The sequence below is a fragment of the Neovison vison genome, chromosome 8, assembly GCF_020171115.1.
Source record: "Neovison vison isolate M4711 chromosome 8, ASM_NN_V1, whole genome shotgun sequence".
NCBI classification, from domain to species: domain Eukaryota; kingdom Metazoa; phylum Chordata; class Mammalia; order Carnivora; family Mustelidae; genus Neogale; species Neogale vison.
In genome coordinates, this window is record NC_058098.1 from 124,264,582 (window position 1) to 124,286,220 (window position 21,639).

The 21,639-nt window shown below is 41.8% G+C and overlaps 1 protein-coding gene and 1 pseudogene across 3 annotated transcripts in view; one reads left to right on the forward strand and one right to left on the reverse strand.

Annotated features, from left to right (window-relative positions):
* Nucleotides 1-21,639, forward strand: part of ASXL2 (ASXL transcriptional regulator 2) — a 131,779-nt gene that overhangs the window by 15,980 nt on the left and 94,160 nt on the right. The gene's annotated exons all lie outside the window — the stretch shown is intronic.
* LOC122915256 lies at nt 259-716 on the reverse strand (annotated as a pseudogene).

A 21,639-nucleotide genomic window follows, 5' to 3' on the forward strand; every position in this document is an offset into this window, starting at 1 on the left:
TGATTTCCCTATAGCTTATATTGTTGAGCATCCTTTTTTTTTTTAAATTTTATTTTTTATTTAACAAAGAGAGACATAGCGAGACGAGGGAACACAAGCAGGGGGAGTGGGAGAGGGAGAAGCGGTCTTCCCGCTGAGCAGGGAGCCTGATGCGGGGCTTGATCCCAGGACCCCAAGATCACGACTTGAGCTGAAGGCAGCCAGTGAACGATGGAGCCACCCAGGCGCACCAGAGTGTCTCTTTTTTCTTTTCTTTCTTTTTTTTTTTAAACTGAACTAAGTATCTTTATTGGGGAAAGCCAGGATTACAAGGGACAACTTAAGAGTTGGCTTTGGGACCCTTTTTCTTGCCAAAGATGGGCACAGTGTTGACAAAGCGCCGGTTGTGTTGCATCTGCCACTTGGCTCGGCCTGTCTTCTTTTTCTCTTGTTTGGCCACCTTGGGAGTCTGCCCTCTTACTTTCCCAGCATGGGCCAGGGAACCATGGACTTCACCTCCAAGCGTGCAACCAGTTACTTCCAGGGTGGTCAGAGCCTCTACTCCACACTGACCCAGGGTAGTCTCATGGTCTTAAGGCATGCCTGCCAGGAACAGTACTTGATCTTGTGGGAACAGTGCCCTCCTGCGAGGCTACATGAGCCTTGATCTGGGCGACTGTCTCCTGCCCAGTCACCCTGAGGGTGTGTAGCTCCTGGGTGCAGACAAAGAGCTGCATGTCAGAGACAGAACTGTGGCCAGGGCAGCTGCTACCGTAAAAAGGGAGTCATGAACGAGGAAGAAACAAGGGTGCTGTGTCCTCACTGCCTGCTGTGCGCCATGTCACTCTCGAACATCTTTCCACGTGCTTATTTTCCAAATCTGTATTGTCTTTGGTGAAGTGTCTGTTTAAGTCTTCTTCCCACTGTTTAAGTGGGTTGTTTCTTGTTCTTCTTTTTTTTTTTTTAAATTTTTAAAATTTTATTTATTTATTTATTAATTTATTAAAAAGATTTTATTTGTTTATTTGACAGAGAGAGAGAGATCACAAGTAGGCAGAGAGGCAGGCAGAGAGAGAGAGAGATGAGGAAGCAGGCTCCCTGCTGAGCAGATTGCCCGATGCGGGACTCGATCCCAGGACCCTGAGATCACGACCTGAGCCGAAGGCAGCGGCTTAACCCACTGAGCCACCCAGGCACCCTGTTTCTTGTTCTTCTGATGGTACTTAGAATTGTGTATGTATTCTGGGTACAAATCCTTCGCTGGATATGATTTGTAGATACATTTTATTTTTTTCTAATTACAGGGGAAAGCATTCCGTCTTCGATTGTTAAGTGTACTAGCTATAGGTTTTTTGTAAATACTTAACTGTCAGGTTCAGGAAGCTCCCTTTTATCTTTAGTTTACCAAGAGTTTTTGTTATGAGTGGATGTTGGATTTTGTCTGATGCTTTTTCTAACTCAGTTGCCAAGATCATTTGCTTAAAGTTTTAGACTGTTATTATGGTGGATGACATTGATTTTCAAATTTTGAATTGGCTCTGCAATCCTTGGGGAAAAATTAATTCACCTGGTGGTCGTGGTGTATTATGCTTTTTTTTTTTTTAAAGATTTTTATTTATTTATTTGATAGATAGAGATCACAAGTAGGCAGAGAGGCAGGCAGAGAGAGAGGGGGAAGCAGGCTCCCCGCTGAGCAGAGAGCCCGACGCGGGGCTCAATCCCAGGACCCTGAGATCATGACCTGAGCTGAAGGCAGAGGCTTAAACCTCTGAGCCACCCAGGCGCCCCTATATTATGCTTTTTATATATAATTTATATATAGCTGGATTTGCCAATATTTCTTTGAGGACATTTACAGTTCTGTTCATGAGGGATATTCATCTGTAGTTTTCTTCTATCATCTGCGTCTGGGTTTTGATATCGGGATAATCTTGGTCTCATAAAAATCAGTTAAGAAGTCTTCCTCCCCTATTCTTTTATCATCATTCCTAGATCAGTATTTGTGGATTCACCTATTGCTAAAATTTACTCTTTTGTTTTTTATTATTCTTAGTTTTTAAAATTTATTTATTTGACAGAGAGAGAGATAAGTAGGCAGAGAGGCAGGCGAGGTGGGGGGGACAGGCTTCCTGCTGAGTAGAGAGCCCCATGTGGGATCGACCCCAGGACCCTGGGATCATGATCTGAGCCAAAGGCAGAGGCTTTAACCAGCTGAGCCACCCAGGTGCCCCTATTTTTATTATTATTATTATTATTTTTTTTATTATTATTATTTTTAAAGATTTTATTTATTTATTTGACAGAGAGAGAGAGAGAGAGAGATTACAAGTAGGCAGAGAGGCTGGCAGAGAGAGAGGGGAAAGCAGGCTCCCTGCTGAGCAGAGAGCCTGATGCGGGGCTTGATCCCAGGACCCTGGGATCATGACCTGAGCCGAAGGCAGAGGCTTTAACCCACTGAGCCACCGAGGTGCCCCTATTTTTATTATTTTAAAAAAGATTTTATTTTATTTGTTTGAGAGAAAGAGAGCGAGAGCACTGAAACAGGAGCGGGAGAGGGAGAAGTGGGAGAGCAAGAGGGAGAAGCAGGCTCCCAGCTGAGCAGGGAGCCTGATGCAGAGCTCGATTCCAGGACCCTGGGATCATGATCTGAACCAAAGGCAAACACTTAACTGACTGAGCCACCCCGGTGCCCCTTATTTTTTATTTTTAGGGGGCGTGAGCAGCCTGGTAGGGAGGGAGACAGAGGGAGAGGGAGAGTGAGTCTTAAGTAGGCTCTGATGTAGGGCTTGATTTCACGACCCTAAGATCATGACTTGAGCTGTAGTCAAAAGTCAGAAGCTTAACAGACTAAGCCACCCAGACAACCCCTAAAGTTTATGCCTAACACTGGAAACAGTACTCATGACATTTTTGTGGTCATCGATGGACGTGGACGGTGTGGCAAAAAATTTGACTCACCTGATGTGGATATTCTGACCTGAGGTCTCTGCTTTGCTTTCTTGTTTTATCTCTCATAGTGATACTGTGTCCTTTTTGTGGCCTATTTAGTGCCTTGGCTTTTGCATTTTTGTTGGTGCTCTTAATGTTTAAAATGGCCCCCAAGTGTAGTGCTGAAGTACTAGCTGGTATTTATTTATTTTTTTAAAAGATTTTATTTATTTATCTGACACGGAGAGAGAGATTACAAGTAGGCAGAGAGGCAGGCAGAGAGAGAGAGGGAGAAGCAGGCTCCCCTCCGAACAGAGAGCCCAATATGGGGCTTGATCCCAGGACCCTGAGATCATGAACTGAGCCAAAGGCAGAGGCTTAATCCACTGAGCTACCCAGGCACCCCACTATCTAGTACTCTTTTTTTTTTTTTTCCCGCTATCTAGTATTCTTAAGTTGAAGAAAGCTGTTAAAAAAAAAAAAAGAAAGCAAAAAGCTGCGATGTTCCTAATGGAGAAATTGCCTGTGTTAGATAAGCTTTATATAGGCAAGAGTTTTACAGTGCTGTCGGCCATGAGTTCATTGTTAATGCATTATTAACATGTATTAAATAAAATATCTTCAAATATAAGCACATAAAATCAAAGTTGTACTGATTGTTGACAAAAATGTGAGCAGTTTTTCAGGAACCTAACTCTGTTACCTCCAGGAGCAGTGGTTCAGTATTTGCTAAATAGTGTTTACAGTGACTTTATGGAACATAAATGTTGTGAATAGTGAGAATGGATAGTTTGTAGAACTGGTGTTATTTCTTCTGTAAATACTTGCTAGCCCTCACCAGTGAAAATTTCTGGGTCTGGAGACTTCTTTACAGAAGTTTTGTAACAATGATATAGTTACAGGACTTTTTTTTTTTTTTTTAAGATTTTTATTTATTTATTTGACAGAGATCACAAGTAGGCAGAGAGGCAGGCAGAGAGAGGAGGAAACAGGCTCCCTGCTGAGCAGAGAGCCCGATGTGGGCCTCGATCCCAGGACCCTGAGATCATGACCTGAGCCGAAGGCAGAGGCTTTAACCCACTGAGCCACCCAGGCGCCCCAGGACTATTTTTTTTAAAGATTTTATTTTTTTATTTATTTGACAGAGAGAGAGAGAGAGAGAGAGATTACAAGTAGGCAGAGAGGCGGGCAGAGAGAGAGAGGGGAAAGCAGGCTCCCTGCTGAGCAGAGAGCCTGATACAGAGCTCGATCCCAGGACCCTGGGACCATGACCTTAGCCAAAGGCAGAGGCTTTAACCCACTGAGCCACCCAGGCGCCCCTAGTTATAGGACTATTAAGATTATCTCTGTCCTCTTGAGTAGGTTTTAGGAGTTTGACCAATTACCCCATTCATTTAAGTTGTTGAATTTATGTCTGTAGAGTCTTTTTTGTAGTATTCCTTTACTGCTTGTGGAGTCTGTAGTGATACGCCTCTTTATTCCTGATACTGGTAATTTGTGTCTTTTTTCTTTTTTTCTTTGTTCCTTTTATTAGAGGTTTATCAGTTTTATAGATCTATTGAAAGAACAGCTTTTGTTTTTTCTTTATTTTTCTGTTTTCAGCCTCATTGATATTTACCTGTTTTTTTTTCTTAAAGATTTTATTTATTTATTTTTTTTAAAGTTTTTTTTTTTTTTTTTAAGATTTTATTTATTTATTTGACAGAGAGAGGGAGAGAGAGCAAGCACAGGCAGACAGAGAGGCAGGCAGAGACAGAGGGAGAAGCAGGCTCCCTGCCGCGCAAGGAGCCCGATGTGGGACTCGATCCCAGGACGCTGGGATCATGACCTGAGCTGAAGGCAGCTGCTTAACCAACTGAGCCACCCAGGCGTCCCAAAGATTTTATTTATTTATCAGAGAGAGAGAGAGGGAGAGAGAGAGAGCACAGGCAGACAGAATGACAGGCAGAGGCAGAGGGAGAAGCAGGCTCCCTGCCGAGCAAGGAGCCCGATGCGGGACTCGATCCCAGGATGCTGGGATCATGACCTGAGCCGAAGGCAGCTGCTTAACCAACTGAGCCACCCAGGCGTCCCTTTACCTGTTATTTTTGTTATTATTAGCAGTCACTTTCCATTCTCTCCTCTCAGTCTCTGGTAATAACTAATCTATTTTCTATATCTGAGTATTTGCCTCGGTTGGATTCTTCTGAATGGAATGATACAATAAATATGTGGCCTTTTGTGTCTGACTTCTTTCATGTAAGATAATGTTTTCAAAGTTCATCTGTATTGTAGCATGTGTCCTTTTTATGGCTGAATAATATTTCATCATATGGATATACTCCCTTTTATCTATTCATTAGTTGATAGCCATTTGGGTTGTTGCCACTATTTGGCTATTGTGAATAATGCCGCTGTCAACATTTCATGTACAACTTTTTGTATCCGCAGTGCTAACCATGTTCCAGCACACATTTCCCTGCTGTGTGTGGTTGCTGGAGACAACACTCGTGCCCTGCAGAGTGTGCTAGAGAATGCCAGCAGAAGCGAGGACTTTGTGCAGAGGGAGCAAAATTGAAAAAGAACCAAAACACTTCTTTTTAGTTTTTTCTTTTTGGTTTTTAAATTCTTTTTGTTATATATCTAGGAGTGGAATTGCTAGGTTGTTAGCTCTATGTTTAACTTTTGGGGATTTTCCGAACTGTTTGCCAAACTGTTTGCCATCTATTTGTTGACATTGTTACCAGCAATATTTGAGGATTCTAATATCTTCACATCCTTGCCAACCCTTGTAGTTTTCCTCTTTTTTTTTCTTTTAATAATCATAGCCATTCTAGTGGATGTGAACTGGTATCCCATTGTGGTTTTCATTTGTATTTTCTTTTTTTTTTTTAAAGATTTTATTTATTTATTTGACAGAGAGATCACAAGTAGGCAGAGAGGCAGGCAGAGAGAGAGAGAGGAGGAAGCAGGCTCCCCGCCGAGCAGAGAGCCCGATGCAGAAATACTTTAAGTAAGTGTTGTACATATTTGTGTTCCTGTAAGAATGTAGCCATAGTGTGCATTTTTATATTGGAATTGATGGGTCAAAGACCTATCCACCCAGCCCTGGAGAGTACCAGATTGTGTTTCAGACCCGTCGTACCATTTTACAGCAATGGAGACAGTATCTGCTCCCCACACTTCAGCAAATAACGAGCTTTTCAGTCTTTTTGACTTTGGCAAGCTTCATAGGTGAAAAAAAAAAAACACCCTGGTTTTGATTTTGATTTCCATCTTTATGGATGTATAGCTGTGGCTGAACATCTTTGTGATGTTTACTGAACACTTGTATTTGTCTTCTCTGACCTATGCTTTTATATCCTTTGCCAGTCCTTTTTTTTCTAAATTGCTTTTCTCACTTACACAACTTCTTCTTTTTTAAGATTTTTTTGTTTTTTTTTTTATTTTATTTATCTGAGAGACGGTGAGAGAGAGCAACAGAGGGAGAGGGAGAAGCAGGCTGCCCTCTGAACCTGGGATCATGGCCCAAGTTGAAGGCAGACACGTAACCAACTGAGTCGTCCAAGCATCTCTTTTTTTCTTTTCTTTCCTTTCCTTTTCTTTTTTTTTTTTTCTTTTAAGATTTTATTTATTTACTTGAGAGAGAGAAGGAGCATGAGAGGGTTGGAGGGAGAAGCAGACTCCCCTCTCAGCAGGAGGCCTGACACGCCTGACATGGACTCAGTCCCAGGACTCCAGGATCATGACCTGAGCTAAAGACAGTTTTTTAACCAGCTGAGCCCACCCAGCTGCCCCATGTGTGTGATATATTTTCCAATTTTTTTCCTAGTTTTTGTTTGACTTTGTTTATGGGTTTGTGTGTGTACATGTACATACACATGCATATGTACGGTACCAAGTTTTTCATTTTTATGTAGTCCACCTTTGGTACTGTGTTTCTTCCTGTTGCCCTGCTCTTGTGTCATCCTGTGGAAAGCATACTTAACAAAAAGCAGAATCCATAAGGGATAAGATTTGACTGCATAAAAATGAATAAAAAGGGGCGCCTGGGTGTCTCAGTGGGTTAAAGCCTCTGCCTTCAGCTCAGGTCATGGTCTCAGGGTCCTGGGATCGAGCCCTGCATCAGGCTCTCTGCTCAACGGGGAGCCTGCTTCCTCCTCTCTCTCTGCCTGCCTCTCTGCCTACTTGTGATCTCTGTCTGTCAAATAAATAAATAAAATCTTTAAAAAAATGAAAAAAAAACTTTTGTGGGTCAAAATAATACTTGTATGTGATAGAAAATGTGGGGAGAAGGGGCGCCTGGGTGGCTCAGTGGGTTAAGTCGCTGCCTTGGGCTCAGGTCATGATCTCAGGGTCCTGGGATCGAGCCCCACATCGGGCTCTCTGCTCTGCGGGGAGCCTGCGTCTTCCTCTCTGCCTGCCTCTCTGCCTACTTGTGATCTCTGTCTGTCAAATAAATAAATAAAATCTTAAAAAAAAAAAATGTGGGGAGGGTTAAAAGGAAAAAAATCACCTGCTAATGTACCACCCAGTGGCAAACACCACTGGTGTTTCAGCTTAATTTTTTTCCCCCCTCCTAACTTAATCTTGTTTTGGTTAGTGGAGAATTGTTAGTATGTAGCGTGGTCACTGACCTTGAGCTAACACTGGACTTACTAATTGTGGAGGAATGATGGCTCTTCTTGCATGAACTCTGGCAGTTGGCTGGACCTCCTGTCAGCTGGTGAGGAGGTGGAAGGGCAGGAACTAGAGCAGAGAGTATTGGTATTAGAAGGTCATCATGGTGAGATTCTGCAATGTGTTCATATAAAAGTGTGAATTATGCTATTTCTCCTTCCTTGTATTGTGCAACTTTCCCTCATTATTTAGTAAAGTTCTCTTTAGACAGTGCCTGCGATTTTGTGTTTTTTTTCTTTTAAACTTTGCAAGGGCAGAAAAAGGGTATTTTTTCTTTTTAACATTTTATTTATTCATTTGACAGATAAAGATCACAAGTAGGCAGAGAGGGAGGCAGAGAGAGAGAAGGGGAAGCAGGCTCCCTGAGACCCCGATGTGGGACTTGATCCCAGGATCCTGAGATCATGACCTGAGCTGAAGGCAGAGGCTTAACCCACTGAGCCACCCAGGTTCCCAGAAAAAGGGTATTTTAATCCACTTTTTCATGGAGCTTTAAATAGAAATTGTACCTCTAGGGGGATACTATAGGGGTCATGGTATTAATTACAGTGAGAAAACAAAACAAAACTGAGTTTTCTTCTAAAAGAAAGGCGTAATTCAGTAACTCTAGGTTGGAGTTAGCTGGTTACCTGTCCTCTTCAGGAGATTTTTTTTTTCTAGTTCTCTTTTTTTTTTTAAAACCTGGACTTTTGGGGCGCCTGGGTGGCTCAGTGGGTTAAGCCACTGCCTTCCGCTCAGGACATGATCTCAGGGTCCTAGGATGGAGTCCCATACCAGGCTCTCTGCTCAGCAGGGAGCCTGCTTCCCTCTCTCTATCTCTGCCTGCCTCTCTGCCTACTTGTGACCTCTCTCTGTCAAATAAATAAATTAAATCTTTAAAAAAGAAAACCAAAACTGGACTTTTTCACTCTGTGAATAAGTACATTTCAGTATGTGGAGACAAGGATAAGAGACTAAGGCGTGCCTGGGTAGTTCTGTTGGTTGAGCATCTGCCTTTGGTCAGGTCGTGGTTCTGGGGTCCTGGGATTGAGCCCCCATCGGGCTCCTTGCTCAGCAGGGAGCCTGCTTCCTCCTCTCTCTCTGCCTGCTTCTCTGTCAAATTTGTGATCTCTGTCTGTCAAATAAATAAATAAATAAAATCTTTAAAAAAAAAAAAAAAGTCCAGATTCTATTTGATATCTGTGAAATTCTGCAGTCCTAAGAGACTTGCCTTGTCTTGGTAGCTTCAGATAATGGCTTTCACTGATTTCTTGTAATATTTCCTTTCAGTTATTTACAAAGCTTAAATAAAAATAATGTTAAGTTTTTTTGGGGTTTCTTTTTTGTTTGTTTGTTTCGCTAAACTAGGCTGAAAGCTTTTTGTGACCAGTAGGTTCTAATTATTGCCAGTGTATTTACCGTAATCATCTTTACTGTTATGGACCCATGTGTGTGGATTCAGAATATAGATTTCTCACCCACTTCAGGAGTTCTTAGTCTTGATCTAGGAATGGGCTCTATGTTAGGACTGTTTTGAAAATGGTAGGAAATCTATCCCAAAGCGGTGGAAAAAGAGAAGAGAATTTGTTGTTATTGGAAAATCTGGGGGAAGAGCTTCAGGTATGGTTGGATTCCTTGTGTAAAGAAAGGCTTTATCATTTGTGTCTCTTTATCTCTTTTTGTTTGTTTTGGGCGTATTTGAAAGCTGTTAGCATCAGTCTCCCGTCATTTAAGTCAAGTAGTTCCTGGGGCAAAAAATGTTTTTCACCTATTATTCTGTAGAAGCCTTAGTTTGAGAAATCTGCTCATTTTTAAGTGAATTACTGTTGCGAAGAGGTTGGAAAGTGCTTATTTGTTCCTGCCATTGCTAGTGTTGGTTTCCACCATATGGACAGAAAATGCAGGAGGGAGGTGGATCTCCGAAGGTAAATCAAGGACTTTAAACCAGAGGAATGTTGGGACGCCTGGGTGGCTCAGTTGGTTAAGCAGCTGCCTTCGGCTCAGGTCATGATCCCAGCATCCTGGGATCGAGTCCCACATCGGGCTCCTTGCTCGGCAGGGAGCCTGCTTCTCCCTCTGCCTCTGCCTGCCTCTCTGTCTGCCTGTGCTCGCTCTCTCTCCCTCTCTCTCTGACAAATAAATAAATAAAATCTTTAAAAAACAAAAAAACAAAAAACCAGAGGAATGTTGAATGTTACATACATAAGTGCTTAAAATCACAAATCTACCTTAAGCTTCATGGGGTCTGTGGACCCATAGAAACTAACCATAGGGGCGCCTTGGTGGCTCAGGGGGTTGGCCTCTGCCTTCTGCTCCTGTGATCTTGGGGTCCTGGGATCAAGCCCTCCATCAAGCTCTCTGCTCAGCAGGGAGCCTCCCCCTCCCTTTCTGCCTGCCTCTCTGCCTGCTTGTGATCTCTGTCTGTCATAAAAATAAATAAAAATCCTTTTTTTTTAAAAAAATATTTTATTTATTTATTTGACAGATAGAGATCACAAGTAGGCAAAGAGGCAGGCAGAGAGAGAGAGAGAGAGAGAGAGAAGCAGGCTCCCTGCTGAGCAGAGAGCCCGATGCGGGACTCGATCCCAGGACCCCGAGATCATGACCTGAGCTGAAGGCAGCAGCTCAATCCACTGAGCCACCCAGGCGCCCCTAAATAAATAAAAATCTTTAAAAAAAAAGAACTAATCATAAAAATTACTTTTTTTAAAAAAATTATTTATTTATTTGACCGAGATTACAAGTAGGCAGAGAGGCAGGCAGAGAGAGAGAGAGAGAGAGGGAAACAGGCTCCCCGCTGAGTGGAGAGCCTGATGCGGGGCTCGATCCCAGACCCTGAGATCATGACCTGAGCTGAAGGCAGAGGCTCAACCCACTGAGCCACCCATGCACCCCCAAAATTAAATTTTTTTTGAGAAGAGTTTTCGTGGCTGTCATCAGACTCTCAAAGGGATATTCACCTATAAAAAAACGTTAAGTTTTTGTTAACGGGTCTGGAGAGAAAAGGGCATTTTAACCAAGGGTAGGTTTATTACCAGAGGTGTACTTGAGAATGATTTTTGAGAGACCGTGGAATTAACTTAATCCTGTGAAGCTGGTATGTTGGGGATAGTGGAGTATAAATTTGATATTTTATTTTATTTTTAAAGATTTTATTTCTTTGACAGAGCGAAATCACAAGTAGGCAGAGAGGCAGGCAGAGAGAGAGAGAGAGGAAGAAGCAGGCTCTCCACAGAGAAGAGAGCCCGACGTGGGGCTCGATCCCAGGACCCTGGGATCATGACCTGAGCCAAAGGCAGAGGCTTTATTTATTTATTTATTTATTTATTTTTTAAAAAAGATTTTATTTATTTATTTATTTATTTGACAGTCAGAGATCACAAGGAGGCAGGGAGGCAGGCAGAGAGAGAGGAGGAAGCCGACTCCCTGGTGAGCAGAGAGCCCCATGCGGGGCTCGATCCCAGGACCCAGGGACCACGACCCGAGCCGAAGGCAGAGGCTTTAACCCACTGAGCCACCCAGGCAGGCGCCCCTGTCCTTCTTCTTCTTCTTCTTCTTTTTTTTTTTTTTAATATTTTATTTATTTATTTGACAGAAATAGTGAGAGAGCCACAAGCAGGGAGAGCAGCAGAGGGGGAGGGAGAAGCAAGCTCTCTGCCAAGCAGGGAGCCCGATGTGGGACTCGATCCCAGGACCCTGAGGTCATGACCTGAGCCAAAGCAGACACTTAACCATCTGAACCATCCAGGCACCCATCATATCTCCATCTTGTAATCATAAATGGGAATTACGAAAGGAGGATTGGGAGAGAGGTGTACCCTAACTTTAATTAGGAGCTGTACCAGCTCCAGTTTTAATTTTAATTTTTTTTTTAAAGATTTTATTTATTTATTTGACAGAGAGAGATCACAAATAGGCAGAGAGGCAGGCAGAGACAGAGAGGAGGAAGCAGGCTCCCTGCCAAGCAGGGAGCCCGACGCGAGACTCGATCCCAGGACCCTGAGATCATGACCTGAGCCGAAGGCAGCGGCTTAACCCACTGAGCCACCCAGGCGCCCTTTAATTTTTATTTTTAATTTAGTTTTTAAAAAATTTGTTTTCGAGAGAGTACGCATGTGTAGTATTAGAGAGAGTACGCATGTGTGCACATGGAAGTGGGGGGAAGGAAGAGGAGGAGAAAGAGAAATCCTCAAGCAGACTCCCTGCTGGACCCTAGGACCCCTAGATGATGACCTGGGCTCAAACCAGGAGCTGGTTTCCCAACCCACTGAGCCACCCAGTCATTGCCCACTGCCCCCCCACCCCACCCCGCCCAGCTCCATTTTTTTAGTGTATGGTTTAGCTTACTTAATTTTGTTGGAAATTTTTATTAGGGATGGTCTAACAACCCTAGAATTTGGAAGCTACTTTTTTTTTTTTGGAACCTACTTTTAATCTTAGAATCCTTTTACTGAAATTCTTTTCTGGTAGTAACACATTTGTAGAGTGGTATTACCAGCATTGTTTTCCTATTCTTGTTCCTTCTCCTTGTTAGCTGGCTCATCTCTTTGAGATTTTGTAACATACAGAGGGCTCAGAGTTGGCCTTTTTTTTTTTTTTAAATTTTTTTTATTTTTTATTTATTTGACAGAGAGAAATCACAAGTAGACGGAGAGGCAGGCAGAGAGAGAGAGGGAAGCAGGCTCCCCGCTGAGCAGAGAGCCGGATGCGGAACTCGATCCCAGGACCCTGAGATCATGACCCGAGCCAAAGGCAGTGGCTTAACCCACTGAGCCACCCAGGCGCCCCAGAGTTGGCCTTTTTTGATGACAAGTTTGGGATACTCACCAGCAGCAGTAGCTAAGCTTTCTCAGTTTTCAAGAAAGGAAGGCGCTGTGTTGTTGGGCTTATAAATAGCCTTCATTTCACCCCTGTCACCATGACTTCTTCATTTGTGGGTCTGTTGCATGCGTATATAGTGGGTTAAGACCGTCTGAACATTTTATTCATCCTGGCAAGGGTTTAGGATTTCTGGTAGGGTTGCTACCTCCTTTGCACTTATGGGCTGCCTTTTGCTCTTGTTTGGGCTTCCTTGGCTTTGGAGAAAGCCCTGAGAGAGAAAAGTGCACAGACACACAGAACCTTGAGATAGGCCTATTATCAGCATGAGGTGGGACACTGTTAGAGTACGTGGGAATTGTCCACAGCAAATGTAGCTGAGTTCACTTTTGTACTCGGAATGTGATACAGGGCACCAATCGTTTCTGCTGTATACTGTGCAAAAAACGGAACATAGTCCCCAAATTAGGAGTGGGCAAAGTAAATTGCATAATAGCTATACAGTGGAATATTATGCAGCTATAAAGAAGAATAGATGCTTTCTATAAACAAACATAAGGACTTTCAAGATATATTAGATGGATAAGGTCATATATTGAATATTGTGTGTGACTTGCTGCCTTTTTTTGTCCGGAAGTGAGAGTGTTTGCTTGTGATTGTTTCAATGTTAGGCGGATACATAAGAAACTAATATGTGTCTAAGGAGGAGATGGGGAGAATAAGAGGTGTGGACAGTGAGGTGGGGCGAGAAGGGAATAAAACTTTTCACTGTTTTTTATTTTTTTTTAATGTATTATGTGGTTTTCTTTTTTTAAGATTTTATTTATTTATTTGAGAGAGAGAAAGAGAAAGCTTGAGAGGGGAGAGGTCAGAAGGAGAAGTAGACTCCCTGCAGAACAGGGAGCCGGATGTGGGACTTAATCTGGGGATTACAGGATCATGACCTGAGCCGAGGGCAGTTGCCTAAACAGCTGAGTCACCAGGCACGCTCTTTTATTTCTTTTCTTTTTTAAAAGATTTTATTTACTGGTCAGGGAGAGAGGGAGAGAGAAGGCGCACACACAGGGAGCAGCAGGCATAGAGAGAAGGGCTCCCCGTTGGGCAAGGAGCCCAATGTGGGACTTGATCCCAGGACACTGGGATCATGCTTAACCGACTGAACCACCCAGGCGCCCCTGTTTCTTTGTTTTTTAAGTAAAACCACCCTAAGGAAATATTTATTATTGAATTTGACTTTAATTTTCCATATGACTAAATAAACTAAAACTTTTCATGGCTTTTGAGCTAAACTAATCAAATGCGTCTTTGCTTTTGTTTTGCCTTCAAATATTCCCTTGTCTGGCAACATGTCACTCAGTTCTCAGTTACATGTTGGGTAGTCACTGAGACTTGACTACTCGGAATCATTTCTCTTCCATTCGCTGTCAACCTTATCATCCTGTTTCATTTGTGTATTGTACTTACGACTATGTGAAAAAGAATTTTTTTTTCTTACATGTTTGTTGTCTCTTTCTACCATTAGAATGCTCACTTTCCTAAAAGCAGGGGCCTGCTGTATATTATCTGCTGTCTTTTGGCATCCTACTTTTATTTTTGCTTCATGGCTACAATTGATGGCCATGCAATTTATTTATTCAGTTTTTTAAAGATTTTATTTATTTATTTGACAGACAGAGATCACAAGTAAACAGAGAGGCTGACAGAGATTGAACGGGGGAAGCAGGCTCCCCGCCAAGCAGGGAGCCCGATGCGGGGCTGAATTTCAGGACCCCGGGATCATGATCTGAGCCGAAGGCGGAGGCTTTAACCCACCCAGGTGCCCCGGTGGCCATGCAATTTAATACAAATATATTTTTTCCTAAAAAATTTTTTTCCCCCAGAGAACTTTATTCTCTCTTCGCATCACTCCTTCGCTAACATTTTCTGTTGGCTGTCCCTTCACTGCCTCTGTTCTATGGTCATTTCAGGCATTAAAACAGTCTGGTTTTCAGATAAGAATAAGTTGAGTATAATATAAATAATTTCCATCCTTGCCCATTTTCAAATTTATTTTTTTCTGTAATTTGTGCTTACTCTTGAATTTTAGGGAGTGTGCATGTTTTTCCCCTATTCATTCATTTGGCTTTAATTTTTTCTTTTCTTTTTTAAAAGACTTTATTTATTTGAGAGAAAAGAGAGAGAGGGAACACAAGCAGGGGCAACAGCAGGGAGAGGGAGAAGCAGCTGCCCCACTGAGCAGGGAGCCTGATGTGGGACTTGATCCCAAAACCCTGGGATCATGACCTGAACTGAAGGCCACCCAGGCACCCTAATTTATTTAAAAATCAACTCATTGAGCTATATGCTAGCTTTACTGAGGTATAATATTTATTAGTACAATGTATACTTTTTAAAAAAGATTTTATTTATTTATTTATTTATTTAATTAAAAAAATTTTTTTTTTAAAGATTTTATTTATTTATTTCACAGAGAGAAATCACAAGTAGATGGAGAGGCAGGCAGAGAGAGAGAGAGAGGGAAGCAGGCTCCCCGAGCAGGGAGCCCGATGCGGGGCTCGACCCCAGGACCCTGAGATCATGACCTGAGCCGAAGGCAGCGACCCAACCCAGTGAGCCACCGAGGCGCCCCTTTTTAATTAATTTTTTAAAAGATTTTATTGATTTATTTGACAGAGAGAGGTCACAAGTAGGCAGAGAGGCTGTCAGAGAGAGAGGGGAGGAAGCAGGCTCCCGGCAGAGCAGAAAGCCTGATGCGGGGCTCGATCCCAGAACTCCAGGACCATGACCTGAGCTGAAGGCAGAGGCTAAACCCACTGAGCCACTCAGGTGCCCCAAGATTTTATTTATTTATTTGACAGACAGAGATCACAAGTAGGCAGAAAGGCAGGTGGGGGGGGGTAGGAAGCAGGCTCCCTGCCGAGCAGAGAGCCCGATGGGGGCTCGATCCCAGGACCCTGAGATCATGATCTGAGCTGAAGGCAGAGACTTCACCCACCGAGCCACCCCGGCGCCCCCAATATACACATCTTAAAAGTACAGCTGAATTCATTTTGACAAATGTGTGCATCTGTGTGGTACCACCCTCGTCTTAGATACAGAACATTCTGTCATTTTCTTTTGCAGGTTAGACAGAGCTTGCTAATCCGTATAAAAGTTTTATTTTATAGTTCTTGTATATTTGAAATATTGCATAATTTTTATAGGAACAATTAAATGTTCTTTATCTTTGTTTCCATAGTTTTTTTTTAAAGATTTTATTTATGTTTTTGACAGAGAGACACAGTGAGAGAGGGAACACAAGCAAGAGGAGTGGGAGAGGAACAGGCAGGCTTCCTGCTGAGCAGGGAGCCTGATGTCGGGCTGGATCCCAGGACTCCGGGATCAGGACCTGAGCTGAAGGCAGAGACAGACACTTAACAGCTGAGCTACCCAGGCGCCCAATGTTTCCACAGTTCTTTATATCTTTTTAGTATTTCTTGTCTAATAATTGTCTTTCTCTCTGTGTCACCGGTCTGTCTCTACCATAGTTGTGAATTATAGGACTTGATTGTTACTCGTCTTTGCAGCCCCAGGTTTTGGCACTTAGTAATTGTGTATATTACAGTAATGGTTAATTGTAGGAGTAGTGTGGATGTGTTACTGATTGAGAGAGGCAGGACAGCATAATGCTTAGGAGGAAAGAATCTTGTCCTCCATCACTTACTAGCTGTTGTGACCTTGGGCAAGTTACTTATTTTCTCTGTGCCATAGTTTTCACATCTAATAAAAAATGCCATCGTAGTATCTGCCTTACAGGTTTACTATAAAAATTAAATGAGCTGATTTATGATTAAGCATTTCCGACACTTAACTGCTGGGACTTAACTGCTAGTAAGTATTAAATCAAGGATCTTGGGAGAATCATGTTTTGTGAACTCTTCTTGGTTAAACCTAAGGAATGTGCATAACATACAGACTTCCTGGATAATCAGATAAAAGGAATCTAAATAGAATGGGCTAGATCAGAATGACTTGATAGAGCTGTTCAGAATTGAGGGACCTGGGGGTATAGCTCAGTGGTAGAGCATTTGACTGCAGAATTGAGGGACCTTTAGGTAAACCTATACTTGTGATTTTATGAAGCCAGCCTATGTAGTAATCTTCTCTGGTATCTGTAGCTGTCTCCTCTTATTTAAATATTTTCTGCCACTTCTTATATTTCAGTTTCTGCCCTGAATCTACAAACTTATTTGCATTTGCATTCACCTTTCATCCTTCTTTCTTTTTTAAAAAAAGAAAACCACACAAGTATTTTTACTATTGTCTAAAGACAGTTTTGCCACCTGTGTTCTTAATTTGGTCAGTCAGTGACCACGTTTTAGATCTGCCATATGATAGGCACTAGGGATACTCTATGTACAAGAGAGGAAGGCGTAGTCCTTATGAAGCTTACATACCACTGGGCAAGATCAGTGATTTAAAATGTGTTTATAGGGGCGCTGAGTGGCTCAGTGGGTTAAAGCCTCTGCCTTTGGCTCAGGTCATAGTCTCAGGGTCCTGGAATCGAGCACCGCATCGGGCTCTCTGCTCAGCAGGGAGTCTGCTTCCACCTTTCTTTCTCCCTGTCTCTGCCTACTTGTGATCTCTGTCAAATAAATAAGTATTTTAAAAAATGCATTTATAATAAATACAGTGTGATAAGCTGTATTTATTGGGGTGTGTGTCTAGAATGCTACTGTAGAAGCGTATTGGTTTTTGAAACCATTTGAGGATGAAAAGGTGCAAGGAGATTAGAAATTAAGAGAGAATCTGAGGAAGATCAATGTTAAAGGATTGTGGAGAATGAAAAGTCGCAGGTGGAGAGGCAGGAGGGATAGGAGAGTCTGGTGTCACGGCGCTGAACAGAGGAGTGCATCTCGGGACAGAGGTAGTGATCAACAGATACGCTAAGCAGCCAGGTAGGGTCCTTTTCCCTCTTTCCGTTTCAGATATTTGACTCTTATTAGTTATTCCTTCAAAATTCCATGTGTTGTTATCTGTTTCGCTTCTAAACTCACTTAGAGAGTTTTGGATAGTTTGGTAGGTGAGGGGTACTGTATCCTCGGAATTCATCGTGTTCCCAAGGGTGAAACTGTAAGTAGCACAAGTTTGGATAATGAGGGATTTGTCGAACTTGGTCTGGGTCATCTATTCCCCTCTCATGTTAGGAGGGGGGGAATTGGGCAGCTAGGGGTACTTTTGTTTTCTTTTATCCTGGTTCTGTAAAACTTGATCAGGTTCATTTGACTAAAGGATTTTTCCTTGATTCCACATTTCCTTCACTGTTGTAGGAAGAGTTGTCTTAACTCCCTGTTGCTGCCTCTGGACCTCCTGTGGAGTGCTTAGACCCTCTCAAGTTTGATTTCTTCCCTCTTAAGTGGAATCTGAACTTGTAAAGCTAATTAAAGAGCTCCTTGTTGCAAAATACAGTGGATTTTGAAGTTTGTTATCGCGACTCCTAGTCGGTTTTTGACATTGTTCACCATTCCAGCCTTCTTAGAAATCTTCTGTCTTTTCTGAGGGATCATGATCTTCTTATTTTCTTCCTGTTCTTCTCCTTAGTTATTCGCTGGCTTTTCTCTTGACTCTGTGGCATTGGTGTGTTGGTTCTGTAGCATAGGCTTTCGTCATTCTGCATATGCTCTGGGTGACCTCCTTCATTACTACGACATTAGTTACACCAATTGAAACCTTTGGATAGTAAGTCCTATAACACTGATACAAATCTATAAAGATTATAATATTTTACCTGTACATTTTAAATGCAAAATAAAATCATCTAGATGATGTAGAATTTGGGGTCTGCATATCTCTGGGTATCTGGAAGGAGCTCATAAGTGTAGGAATAATGGAAATACTGTTGTTATTTATGCTAGAGTTAAACTTGAGTCTTAGGGGCTCTCTACATTACTCCTGGTACTGAAAATATAATTTTAATATCTTTTTTATTAGCTGGATGGAAGACTCTATGAGTAAAGAAACAGATGTATTAAGTGGACTTTAAAGATTTTAATGATTCGTTTGTCTGAGAAAGAGAATGTGCACAAGGGGTGAGGGGGGCGGTGTGGCAGGCAGAGATAGATGTGGGTCTTGATCCCAGGACCCTGGGTTCATGGCTTGAGCCAAAGGCAAATGTTCAGTTTACTGAGCCACTCAGGCACCCTTTAAGTACACGTTAAGAATCTATTTTATAATGCTTTAATTCAATGTGGTGTTAATTTTAATTATTCTGAGCATGGTCACTTGGCTGGTGACTTTTGATCTTTGGTTGTGAGTTGTAGCCTGACGCTGGGCATAGGTTTTACATTAAAACAAAAAATTCTTTTGAGGAGCTACTCCGATTGTCATGAAGTAGTAATAAAAACTGTTTTAGAAGTAGTTCCTTGAACAATTCCAAAGAAATGATACTTTTGTTTGATAAACACTGCCCTCCTGTGGTTAAAGTAAGCTACATGTTTTGTAAAGGTACTGTTGTCTTGTTTACATTAAACTTGTGGTAAAATAATGTAATAGGAATAGTAATACAATATATAATATGTAATACTGATTTGATGGACTACACTATTTTTGCTCAGAAATCTACGTGGCCATTTTGTTTCTCCATCTCTCACTCTTGGGTTTCTCTACTATGCGTACATTTTTTTGTCACTCTGCCTGTGCATATTTTCTTTTCTTTTTCTTTTTTTTTTTTTTAAAGATTTTATTTATTTATTTGACAGAGATCACAAGTGGGCAGAGAGGCAGGCAGAGAGAGAGAGAGGAGGAGGCAGACATCCCACTGAGCAGAGAGCCTGATGCAGGACTTGATCCCAGGACCCTGGGACCACGACCCAAGCGAGCCAAAGGCAGAGGCTTTAACCCACTGAGCCAGCCACGTGCCCCTGTGCATATTTTCTTATTAAAAATTAAGTGAATTCAAAGTTAGATGGAAGTGAAAATATGGAAAAATATTAAGCTATCGAAGGGAGAGAATATAAATTTAGAAGTGCTAAAAGAAATCCAAAGAAATAATACATTATACGTTAATTAAAAAAAAAAAAGAAATCAAAAGAAAAGACCAATCAGTTGTGATATGTGAAGTTAATAAAAACCTCCGTGGAAAGGCAACATAATGAAAAGATGAATAATAAGCTGGAAAAAATATTTGTAGGAAATGTGACAGTAAAAGTTTTATTATTTATTTTAAAGTTTTACTATATTGAATATGAAGATAGAACTGTACAAATGTAATATATACTAAGTGGACGGTGGTCATGAATAACCAGTTTGGAAGGGAGGAAATACAGTAATTCACAAAAATATATTAAAATTCATAATAACATTCCATAAAATGTTATTCATAAAATATTTCTAATGATGCCTCCCCAAAAAACCCCAAATTTACTGGTTGTCTTTGGAGTATACTAGGGGAGCCAGCTAATTATTCTCAAAATCATTAAAAGAAATAAGCACTTACCCTTTTTCTGTATGAGCCGTGTGTCCTTCAGGTAACCAAAAAGTAGATGGAGGTAAAACTTTTTTTTTTTTTTTTAAGAGGTAAAACATTTTTTTAGAAGGATTCTAGCTGATGAATGAAGAAGGCATGGTAGACATTATCACCATTTGTGAACACCTAAATAAAATAACAAGTCTAGGTGGTGATCACAGTGGTTACGACAAGAGGTTGGAATGTTGGTGGGAAACTGTTGTTTGTAATATAAAATAATTTGTAGTTTATAATATGAAACTTTATAATAGTCATTTCAGAAAAAGAGACCACAGGTAATTTTGCGTGTTCTGATATGGTGTGACAGGAAGTATACTGCCTGTCAAGTGTTTTTCCTAAAATAGAACCTGAATCTGAGCAGGCCTTTAGGTGTTAATTCTAATTTTTAGGAAATATGAGGGACACAAACGTATACAATTAGTGAAATACACCATGTGGGAAACTATATGGTGTAGTCTACCTGGTTTCTTTGTAAATAAATTGGAAGAAAAAACAAGTCATAAAATCAAAGAGAGTTTAAGACTTGTGTTAACCAAATGTGATGTGTAGGGATCTTTGGATACAGTTTTGAGCAAAGCAACTATGTTTTGTTTTGTTTTTAAATTTTATCTATTTACTTGACAGAGAGATCATAAGTAGCCATAGAGGCAGGCAGAGAGAGAGGGGGAAGCAGGCTCCTCGCTGAGCAGAGAGCCTGATGTGGGGCTTGAGCCCAGGACCCTGAGATCAACTTTATTTTAAACAACTTTATTTTAGTTTTTATATATTTATATTTATATTTTTTATTTTTATTTTTATTTTTTTTTTAAGATTTCATTTTATTTATTTGACAGATAGAGATCACAAGTAGGCAGAGAGACAGGCAGAGAGAGGAGAGGAGGAAGCAGGCTCCCTGCTGAGCAAGGGGCCCAGTGAGAGACCCGATCCCAGGACGCTGGGATTGTGACCTGAGCCAAAGGCAGATGAATAATTGACTCAGCCACCCAGGCGTTCCTACAAATAATGTTCTTTTTTTTTTTAAAGATTTTATTTATCTGTTTGACAGAGAGAGATCATAAGTAGGCAGAGAGGCAAGCAGGGGGCGGGAAGCAGGCTCCCCGCTGGCTGAGAGCTGATGCCAGGCTCGATCCCAGGACCCTGAGACCGTGACCTGAGCCAAAGGCAGACGCTTAGCCATCTGAGCCACCCAGGCACCCCAACCGTTTTTTTTTTTTTTTTTGGGAAGATTTTATTTATTGGTTGGGTGTAATTTTATTTATTTATTTAATTAACATACACTGTATTATTTATTTCAGGGCTACAGTTCTGTGATTCATCAGTCTTACACAACACACAGTGTTCACCACAACACATACCCTCCCCAAAAGGTTTTATTTATTTATTTGAGAGAGAGAGAGAGAGAGAGAGAGATAGAGCATGGGGCCAAGGGAGAAGCAGGCTCCCTGCTGAGCAGGGAGCCTGATGCAGGACCTGATCCTGGAACTTCGGGATCATGATGTGAACTAAAGGTAGAGTCTTAACCGACTTAGCCATCCAGGCGCCCTAGTACTGACTTTCCAGTTAAGATATGATATGCCAGGGGCGCCTGGGTGGCCCAGTGGGTTAAAGCCTCTGCCTTCAGCTCAGGTCATGATCTCAGGGTCCTGGGATTGAGCCCTACATCGGGCTCTCGGTTCAGCAGGGAACCTGCTTCTCTCTCTCTCTCTCTCTCTCTGCTTCCTGCCTCTCCGTCTACTTGTGATCTCGCTCTGTCAAATAAGTAAATAAAATCT